Genomic DNA, 10,998 nt, shown 5'->3' with positions numbered 1-10,998 from the left:
AACAGTTATCCGAGAGCCGGATATTCCCATCTGCACTTATAACCAGTGACAGAATCTTTTTCTTGCATACCGATATCAAGATATAAATTAAACAATAAAAATAAAATCGGTCGAACGGCTTTCTTGCTAGAACTATTTCTTATAGCAGCGTATTTAAACAAAGCGCGAGAAATCAACGTCCGTAAACAGGAAAGACGTCATGACGTTTCAAAGACAAATAACAATGTTTAGTTCCGGTTTTGTTTTATCAGTTCCAGCGTAACATTATGAATTTTTGATAAAATAACGTGTTTTGAATCGAGAAATATACTATCAGGAACAAACAGGAACTGTCAAGGTATTGGATTCTTATTCCGTTTTTCGAAATAAAATATAAATAACTACATAAATCTTCTACATATATGTAGTTCGTGATACGTCATTTAAAGCACGAGAGTCATCTTAAGATGGATTTTTCATGCATACCAGACGGGGAATTCCGGTATTTTTACGCTTTGTTTAAATACGCTGCTATAAGAAATAGTTCTAAAAAGAAAGCCGTTCAACTGATTTTATTTTTATTATTATATCTTTATATCTGTATGCAAGAAAAAGATTCTGTCACTGCTTATAGGTGCAGATGGGAATATCCGGCTCTCGGGTAACTGTTTAGGCGGTAACTCGATAGGAACCTCGTTACCGCCTAAACAGATACCCTCGAGGCCGGAAATTCCCATCTGCACCTACAACCAGTGAAAGAATCTTATAGTATTGCGTAGAAAAGTTGTTCTTCCTCTCAATTTTTAATTTAACAGCCGACGGAGAAGAACACAGCATAGTTCAAAGTATCGAAACAAATTCAAGGGAGTTGTATAACATGCGGTTGGTTGTTCTTCATTTCCTTATAAAACTCGACAGAGAACACAGCATAGTTTAGATGCTTCGTCGAAAATGTACAACACCGGTGTCGGTTGTTTTTCGTCTTTTTTTTTACAATCGGTAGAGAAGAACACGATAGCCTATAGTCTGGATACTCCTTCTCCAACAATGAATAAGGGAAGTAGAAGAACATCCAGATATGGTTATATAGAAAAAAAATGAATACTCCTGAGGTGAGCTACGGCTTTCCTAAAGTTTTAATTTAACAACCGACGGAGAAGAACACAATATAGTTTGGGAAATCGAAAAAAAAAACAAAAAACGAAGGAATTGTATAACATGCGGTCAGTTGTTCTTCGTTTCCTTACAAAAATCGACAGAGAACACGTATATCATAGTTTAGATGATTCGTCGAAAAATCATGGAGAGATGTACAATACCGGTGTTGGTTGTTCTTCGTCCTTTTTTACAATCGGTAGAGAAGAACACGATATAGTCTGAATACTCCTTCTCCAACAATGGATACGGGAAGTAGAAGAATAGCCATATATGGTTATATGGAGAGAACTTAATAGTACTCCGGGGGTAAACTACGGCTTCCCATAATTGTCAGATGACTGGTGAAACATGACATGATTTATGTACGTCTGCACTTACACCACTTTTGACTCTGCTACTCGAATTTACCTCCGAAGGTTCAACCAAATGCCCTCTCATGTCTGTAGCAATCACCAAAGAATAACCCGTACAAGGGCCGGATGAATTTACCTGCCCATTGAACCTAACCTGGGTAGACAGACCCTCATATCTGAAGTTATCATCTGCGTTAGGATCGGATGGATCAAACATCTACTTTTAATCGTCAAACTTGACAGTTGCTGCTAACAAGACGCTCTCTCATGTCAGAAATCATGACCAAAACGACTGAGTTGGGACTTAGCGTGAAAAGTAGTCTTAACTGCTGAAGACCTTTACAAAGACGATTCTTTGGTCATTAAGTTCAGACTAAGAGAGCATCTCGGTTGATCTGCCTACCAAAGCTACATGAATATACCTTAAGACCTTTACACAGAGGATTCTTTGGTCATAAGTTCAGACTAAGAAAGCATCTTGATTGATCTGCCTACCAAATTTACATGTACACGAATATACCTTCAGCCATTTACACAGACGATGTTTTGGTCATTAGTTCAGACTAAGAAAGCATCTTGGTTGATCTGCCAACCAAAGTTACACGAATGTACCTTCAGACCTTTACACAGACGATTCTTTGGTCATTAGTTCAGACTAAGAGAGCATCTCGGCTGATCTGCCTGCCAAGGTTACACGAATACACATTCAGACATTTACACAGACGATTCTTTGGTCATTAGTTCAGACTAAGAGAGCATCTCGGTTGATCTGCCTGCCAAAGTTACACGAATACACCTTAAGACCTTTACACAGACGATTCTTTGGTCATAAGTTCATACTAAGAAAGCATCTTGATTGATCTGCCTACCAAATTTATATGTACACGAATATACCTTCAGCCATTTACACAGACGATTCTTTGGTCAAGTTCAGACTAAGAGAGCATCTCGGTTGATATGCCTGCCATAGTTACACGAATACACCTTCAGACCTTTACATAGACGATTCTTTGGTCATAAGTTCAGACTATGAGAGCATCTCGGTTGACCTGCCTGCCAATGTTACAACGAATATACCTTCAGACCTTTACACAGATGATTCTTTGGTCAAGTTCAGACTAAGAGAGCATCTCGGTTGATATGCCTGCCATAGTTACACGAATACACCTTCAGACCTTTACACAGACGATTCTTTGGTCATAAGTTCATACTAAGAGAGCATCTCGGTTGATCTGCCTGCCAAAGTTACAAGAATATACCGTCAGCCATTTACACAAACGATTCTTTGGTCACAAGTTCAGACTAAGAGAGCATCTCGGTTAATCTGCCTGCCAAGGTTACACGAATACACGTTCAGACCTTTACACAGACGATTCTTTGGTCATAAGTTCAGACTAAGAGAGCATCTCGGTTGATCTGCCTGCCAAAGTTACACGAGACACCTTCAGACCTTTACACAGACGATTCTTTGGTCATAAGTTCAGACTAAGAGAGCATCTCGGTTGATCTGCCTGCCAAAGTTTAACGAATACACCTTCAGACCTTTACACAGACGATTCTTTGGTCACAAGTTCAGACTAAGAGAGCATCTCGGTTAATCTGCCTGCCAAGGATACACGAATACACCTTCAGACCTTTACTCAGACGATTCTTTGGTCATTAGTTCAGACTAAGAGAGCATCTCGGTTGATCTGCCTGCCAAAGTTACAAGAATATACCTTCAGACCTTTACACAGACGATTCTTTGGTCATAAGTTCAGACTAAGAGAGCATCTCGGTTGATCTGCCTGCCAAATTTACACGAATACACCTTCAGACCTTTACACAGACGATTCTTTGGTCATAAGTTCAGACTAAGAGAGCATCTCGGTTGATCTGCCTGCCAAAGTTACACGAATACACCTTCAGACCTTTACACAGACGATTCTTTGGTCATAAGTTCAGACTAAGAGAGCATCTCGGTTGATCTGCCTGCCAAAGTTACACGAATACACCTTCAGACCTTTACACAGACGATTCTTTGGTCATAAGTTCAGACTAAGAGAGCATCTCCGTTGATCTGCCTGCCAAAGTTACACGAATACACTTTCAGACCTTTACACAGACGATTCTTTGGTCATAAGTTCATATTAAGAAAGCATCTTGATTGATCTGCCTACCAAATTTATATGTACACGAATATACCGTCAGCCATTTACACAGACGATTCTTTGGTCATAAGTTCAGACTAAGAGAGCATCTCGGTTGATCTGCCTGCCAAAGTTACACGAATGTACCTTCAGACCTTTACACAGACGATTCTTTGGTCATTAGTTGAGACTAAGAGAGCATCTCGGTTGTTCTGCCTGCTAAAATTACACGAATACACCTTCAGACCTTTACACAGACGATTTTTGGTCATTAGTTCAGACTAAGAGAGCATCGCGGTTGATCTGCCTGCCAAAGTTACACGTATACACCTTCAGACCTTTACAAAGACGATTCTTTGGTCATAAGTTCAGACTAAGAGAGCATCTCGGTTGATCTGCCTGCCAAAGTTACACGAATACACCTTCAGACCTTTACTACACAGACGATTCTTTGGTCATAAGATCAGACTAAGAGAGCATCTCTGTTGATCTGCCTGTCAAAGTTACACGAATACACCTTCAGACCTTTACACAGACGATTCTTTGGTCATAAGTTCAGACTAAGGGAGCTTCTCGGTTGATCTGCCTGCCAAGGTTACATGAGACACCTTCAGACCTTTCACAGACGATTCTTTGGTCATTAGTTCAGACTAAGAGAGCATCTTGGTTGATCTGCCTGCCAAAGTTACACGAATACACCTTCAGACCTTTACATACTAGACGATTCTTTGGTCATAAGTTCATACTAAGAGAGCATCTCGGTTGATCTGTCTGCCAAAGTTACACGAATACACCTTCAGACCTTTACACAGACGGGGATTCTTTGGTCATAAGTTCAGACTAAGAGAGCATCTCGGATGATCTACCTACCAAAGTTACACGAATACACCTTCAGACCTTTACACAGACGGGGATTCTTTGGTCATAAGTTCAGACTAAGAGAGCATCTCGGATGATCTACCTACCAAAGTTACACGAATACACCTTCAGACCTTTACACAGACGCGGACTCTTTGGTCATAAGTTCAGACTACGAGAGCCTCGGTTGATCTGCCTGCCAAAGTTACACGAATACACCTTCAGACCTTTACACAGACGCGGATTCTTTGGTCATAAGTTCAGACTAAGAGAACATCTCGGTTGATCTGCCTGCCAAAGCTACACGAATACACCTTCAGACCTTTACACAAACGATTCTTTGGTCACAAGTTCAGACTAAGAGAGCACCTCGGTTGATCTGCCTGCCAAAGTTACACGAATACACCTTCTAACCTTTACACAGACGATTTTTTTTGGTCACAAGTTCAGACTAAGAGAGCATCTCGGTTGATCTGCCTGCCAAGGTTACACGAGACACCTTCAGACCTTTACACAGACGATTCTTTGGTCATTAGTTGAGACTAAGAGAGCATCTCGGTTGTTCTGCCTGCTAAAGTTATACGAATACACCTTCAGACCTTTACACAGACGATTCTTTGGTCATAAGTTCAGACTAAGAGAGCATCGCGGTTGATCTGCTTGCCAAAGTTACACGTATACACCTTCAGACCTTTACAAAGACGATTCTTGGTCATAAGTTCAGACTAAGGGAGCATCTCGGTTGACCTGCCTGCCAATGTTACAACGAATACACCTTCAGACCTTTACACAGACGATTCGTTGGTCATAAGTTCAGATTAAAAAAGCATTTCGGTTGATATGCCTGCCATAGTTACACGAATACACCTTCAGACCTTTACACAGACGATTCTTTGGTCATTAGTTCAGACTAAGAGAGCATCTTGGTTGATCTGCCTGCCAAAGTTACACGAATACACCTTCAGACCTTTACACAGACGGGGATTCTTTGGTCATAAGTTCAGACTAAGAGAGCATCTCGGATGATCTACCTACCAAAGTTACACGAATACACCTTCAGACCTTTACACAGACGCGGATTCTTTGGTCATAAGTTCAGACTACGAGAGCCTCGGTTGATCTGCCTGTCAAAGTTACACGAATACACCTTCAGACCTTTACACAGACGCGGATTCTTTGGTCATAAGTTCAGACTAAGAGAGCATCTCGGTTGATCTGCCTGCCAAAGCTACACGAATACACCTTCAGACCTTTACACAAACGATTCTTTGGTCACAAGTTCAGACTAAGAGAGCACCTCGGTTGATCTGCCTGCCAAAGTTACACGAATACACCTTCTAACCTTTACACAGACGATTTTTTTTGGTCACAAGTTCAGACTAAGAGAGCATCTCGGTTGATCTGCCTGCCAAGGTTACACGAGACACCTTCAGACCTTTACACAGACGATTCTTTGGTCATTAGTTGAGACTAAGAGAGCATCTCGGTTGTTCTGCCTGCTAAAGTTATACGAATACACCTTCAGACCTTTACACAGACGATTCTTTGGTCATAAGTTCAGACTAAGAGAGCATCGCGGTTGATCTGCCTGCCAAAGTTACACGTATACACCTTCAGACCTTTACAAAGACGATTCTTGGTCATAAGTTCAGACTAAGGGAGCATCTCGGTTGACCTGCCTGCCAATGTTACAACGAATACACCTTCAGACCTTTACACAGACGATTCGTTGGTCATAAGTTCAGATTAAAAAAGCATCTCGGTTGATATGCCTGCCATAGTTACACGAATACACCTTCAGACCTTTACACAGACGATTCTTTGGTCATTAGTTCAGACTAAGAGAGCATCTTGGTTGATCTGCCTGCCAAAGTTACACGAATACACCTTCAGACCTTTACACAGACGATTCTTTGGTCATAAGTTCATACTAAGAGAGCATCTCGGTTGATCTGTCTGCCAAAGTTACACGAATACACCTTCAGACCTTTACACAGACGGGGATTCTTTGGTCATAAGTTCAGACTTAGAGAGCATCTCGGATGATCTACCTACCAAAGTCACACGAATACACCTTCAGACCTTTACACAGACGCGGATTCTTTGGTCATAAGTTCAGACTAAGAGAGCATCTCGGTTGATCTGCCTGTCAAAGTTACACGAATACACCTTCAGACCTTTACACAGACGCGGATTCTTTGGTCATAAGTTCAGACTAAGAGAGCATCTCGGTTGATCTGCCTGCCAAAGTTACACGAATACACCTTCAGACCTTTACACAAACGATTCTTTGGTCACAAGTTCAGACTAAGAGAGCACCTCGGTTGATCTGCCTGCCAAAGTTACACGAATACACCTTCTGACCTTTACACAGACGATTTTTTTTTTGGTCACAAGTTCAGACTAAGAGAGCATCTCGGTTGATCTGCCTGCCAAGGTTACACGAGACACCTTCAGACCTTTACACAGACGATTCTTTGGTCATAAGATCAGACTAAAAGAGCATCTCGGTTGATCTGCCTGCCAAAGTTACACGAATACACTTTCAGACCTTTACACAGACGATCCTTTGGTCATAAGTTCAGACTAAGAGAGCATCTCGGTTGATCTGCCTGCCAAAGTTAAACGAATACACCTTCAGACCTTTACACAGACGATTCTTTGGTCATAAGTTCAGACTAAGAGAGCATCTCGGTTGATCTGCCTGCCAAAGTTACACGAATACACCTTCAGACCTTTACACAGACGATTCTTTGGTCATTAGTTCAGACTAAGAGAGCATCTCGGTTGATCTGCCTGCCAAAGTTACACGAATACACCTTCAGACCTTTACACAGACGATTATTTGGTCATAAGTTCATACTAAGAAAGCATCTTGATTGATCTGCCTACCAAATTTATATGTACACGAATATACCGTCAGCCATTTACACAGACGATTCTTTGGTCATACGTTCAGACTAAGAGAGCATCTCGGTTGATCTGCCTGCCAAAGTTACACGAATGTACCTTCAGACCTTTACACAGACGATTCTTTGGTCATTAGTTGAGACTAAGAGAGCATCTCGGTTGTTCTGCCTGCTAAAGTTACACGAATATACCTTAAGACCTTTACACAGACGATTCTTTGGTCATAAGTTCAGACTAAGAGAGCATCGCGGTTGATCTGCCTGCTAAAGTTACACGAATATACCTTAAGACCTTTACACAGACGATTCTTTGGTCATAAGTTCAGACTAAGAGAGCATCGCGGTTGACCTGCCTGCCAATGTTACAACGAATACACCTTCAGACATTTACACGGACGATTCTTTGGTCATAAGTTCAGATTAAAAAAGCATCTCGGTTGATATGCCTGCCATAGTTACACGAATACACCTTCAGACCTTTACACAGACGATTCTTTGGTCATAAGTTCAGACTAAGAGAGCATCTCGGTTGATCTGCCTGCCAAAGTTACAAGAATATACCTTCAGACCTTTACACAGACGATTCTTTGGTCATAAGTTCAGAATAAGAGAGCATCTCGGTTGATCTGCCTGCCATAGTTACACGAATACACCTTCAGACCTTTACACAGACGATTCTTTGGTCATAAGTTCATACTAAGAGAGCATCTCTGTTGATCTGCCTGCCATAGTTACACGAATACACCTTCAGACCTTTACACAGACGATTCTTTGGTCATAAGATCAGACTAAGAGAGCATCTCGGTTGATCTGCCTGCCAAAGTTACACGAGACACCTTCAGACCTTTACACAGACGATTCTTTGGTCATAAGTTCAGACTAAGAGAGCATCTCGGTTGATCTGCCTGCCATAGTTACACGAATACATCTTCAGACCTTCACACAGACGATTCTTTGGTCATAAGTTCAGACTAAGAGAGCATCTCGGTTGATCTGCCTGCCAAAGTTACACGAGACACCTTCAGACCTTTACACAGACGATTCTTTGGTCATAAGTTCAGACTAAGAGAGCATCTCGGTTGATCTGCCTGCCAAAGTTACACGAGACACCTTCAGACCTTTACACAGACGATTCTTTGGTCATAAGTTCAGACTAAGAGAGCATCTCGGTTGATCTGCCTGCCATAGTTACACGAATACATCTTCAGACCTTCACACAGACGATTCTTTGGTCATAAGTTCAGACTAAGAGAGCATCTCGGTTGATCTGCCTGCCATAGTTACACAAATACACCTTCCGACCTTCACACAGACGATTCTTTGGTCATAAGTTCAGACTAAGATAGCATCTCGGTTGATCTGCCTGCCAAAGTTACACGAATACACCTTCAGACCTTTACACAGACGTGGATTCTTTGGTCATAAGTTCAGACTAAGTGAGCATCTCGGTTGATCTGCCTGCCAAAGTTACACGAATACACGTTCAGACCTTTACACAGACGCGGATTCTTTGGTCACAAGTTCAGACTAAGAGAGCATCTCGGTTGATCTGCCTGACAAAGTTTCACGAATACACCTTCAGACCTTTACACAGACGCGGATTCTTTGGTCACAAGTTCAGACTAAAAGAGGATCTCGGTTGATCTGCCTGCCAAAGTTACACGAATACACCTTCAGACCTTTACACAGACGATTCTTTGGTCACAAGTTCAGACTAAGGGAGCATCTCGGTTGATCTGCCTGCCAAAGTTACACGAATCAGCTTCAGACCTTTACACAGACGATTCTTTGGTCACAAGTTCAGACTAAGGGAGCATCTCGGTTGATCTGCCTGCCAAAGTTACACGAATACACCTTCAGACCTTTACACAGACGATTCTTTGGTCATACGTTCAGACTAAGAGAGCATCTCGGTTGATCTGCCTGCCAAAGTTACACGAATACACCTTCAGACCTTTACACAGACGATTTTTTTTGGTCACAAGTTCAGACTAAGAGAGCATCTCGGTTGATCTGCCTGCCAAAGTTACACGAATACACCTTCAGACCTTTACTAGACGATTCTTTGGTCATAAGATCAGACTAAGACAGCATCTCGGTTGATCTGCCTGCCAAAGTTACACGAATACACCTTCAGACCTTTACTAGACGATTCTTTGGTCATTAGCTCAGACTAAGACAGCATCTCGGTTGATCTGCCTGCCAAAGTTACACGAATACACCTTCAGACCTTTACTCAGACGATTCTTTGGTCACAAGTTCAGACTAAGAGAGCATCTCGGTTGATCTGCCTGCCAAAGTTACACGAATATACCTTCAGACCTTTACACAGGCTATTCTTTGGTCATCAGCTCATACTAAGACTGCATCTCGCAGATCTACCTACCAAAGTTACACGAATACACCAATTATTACTTAAGACATTGAGGGTGCACCTTGGTTGAGCTGCTCGATACCCTTTCGTAGATATTTCTTTGGTCATTATGTTCAGACTAAGAGAACATCTCGGTTGATTTGCCTATCAAAGTTTATAATCCAGTGCCTATCAATGATACATGGAAACATCTGTCAAACCTTATGTTCTGTCACAGGAGACAGCGTGCTCGACTATTTCTATGCTGGACAGATAAATTGGGCACATCTGAGGAAGCTGGAGCTGTCACTGGAGTGTTTATTTACTCCAATGTGATGAAGATTTAGGACAATAGCTTTAGTTTGTGTCAAATGTATTTAGTAATAACAGAGACAGAGATAAAGTGTTTCAAAACTTTAAATAAGTATAATGGGACTCATTCATGAAAAATTTCTACAAGAGTAATACACCATGTGTCATATCATGTGGCTAATAATGTGGAACAACTAATTAAGTTTAAATCAAATTTACTTAGTAAAATAAGTACCGAAATAGCAAAAGTGCACCGCAACTAAAACCTGAAGTTCTAAGTGATAAGGGGGCATTACTCATAACATATTGGTGCCCGTATTATGGACCTTGCGTCATATGATCGAGATGATAATCTGGAACAACCGTTTTAAGTTTGAATCAAATCCATTTAATAACAACAGATATTTGGTGAAAAAGCATCAAAATTAAACTGAAATTCTTAGTAGAAAGGGGAAATAATTTGTAATATATTTGTACCAGAGTTATTGATATTGTGTCATATGTTATGGGTGATGATGTAGAACAACTATTCTATGTCTGAATCAAATCTGACAGAACAAGAGCTCATAGAAAACAAAATGCGCCCCCTTGATGCATTCAGTAACTGCACATGGAACATACATTATTTGGTCACTGTGCACTGACGTTTGACGTACTGACCTCAAATCAATAATTTTGATCATTTAGTCATAAGTGACCTCCGTATCAAACGTGATCTTAGACCATAGCATTCTCTAGTTATTTGGCAAAAAAAAGTCCTACTGTTCTGGATCAATGTGACATCGACCTTTGAGGTCAATGTGACATTGACCTTTGACCTACTGACCTCAAAATCAATAGGGGTCATCTGCAGGTCATAATCAACCTATCTATTAAGTTCCGTGGTCATATGCCCAAGTGTTCTCAAGTTATCGTCCGGAAACCATTTAACTGTTCCGGGTCACTGT

Source organism: Mercenaria mercenaria, chromosome 5, assembly GCF_021730395.1.
Source record: "Mercenaria mercenaria strain notata chromosome 5, MADL_Memer_1, whole genome shotgun sequence".
NCBI classification, from domain to species: Eukaryota; Metazoa; Mollusca; class Bivalvia; order Venerida; family Veneridae; genus Mercenaria; species Mercenaria mercenaria.
Note: the sequence above shows the minus strand (reverse complement) of the source record.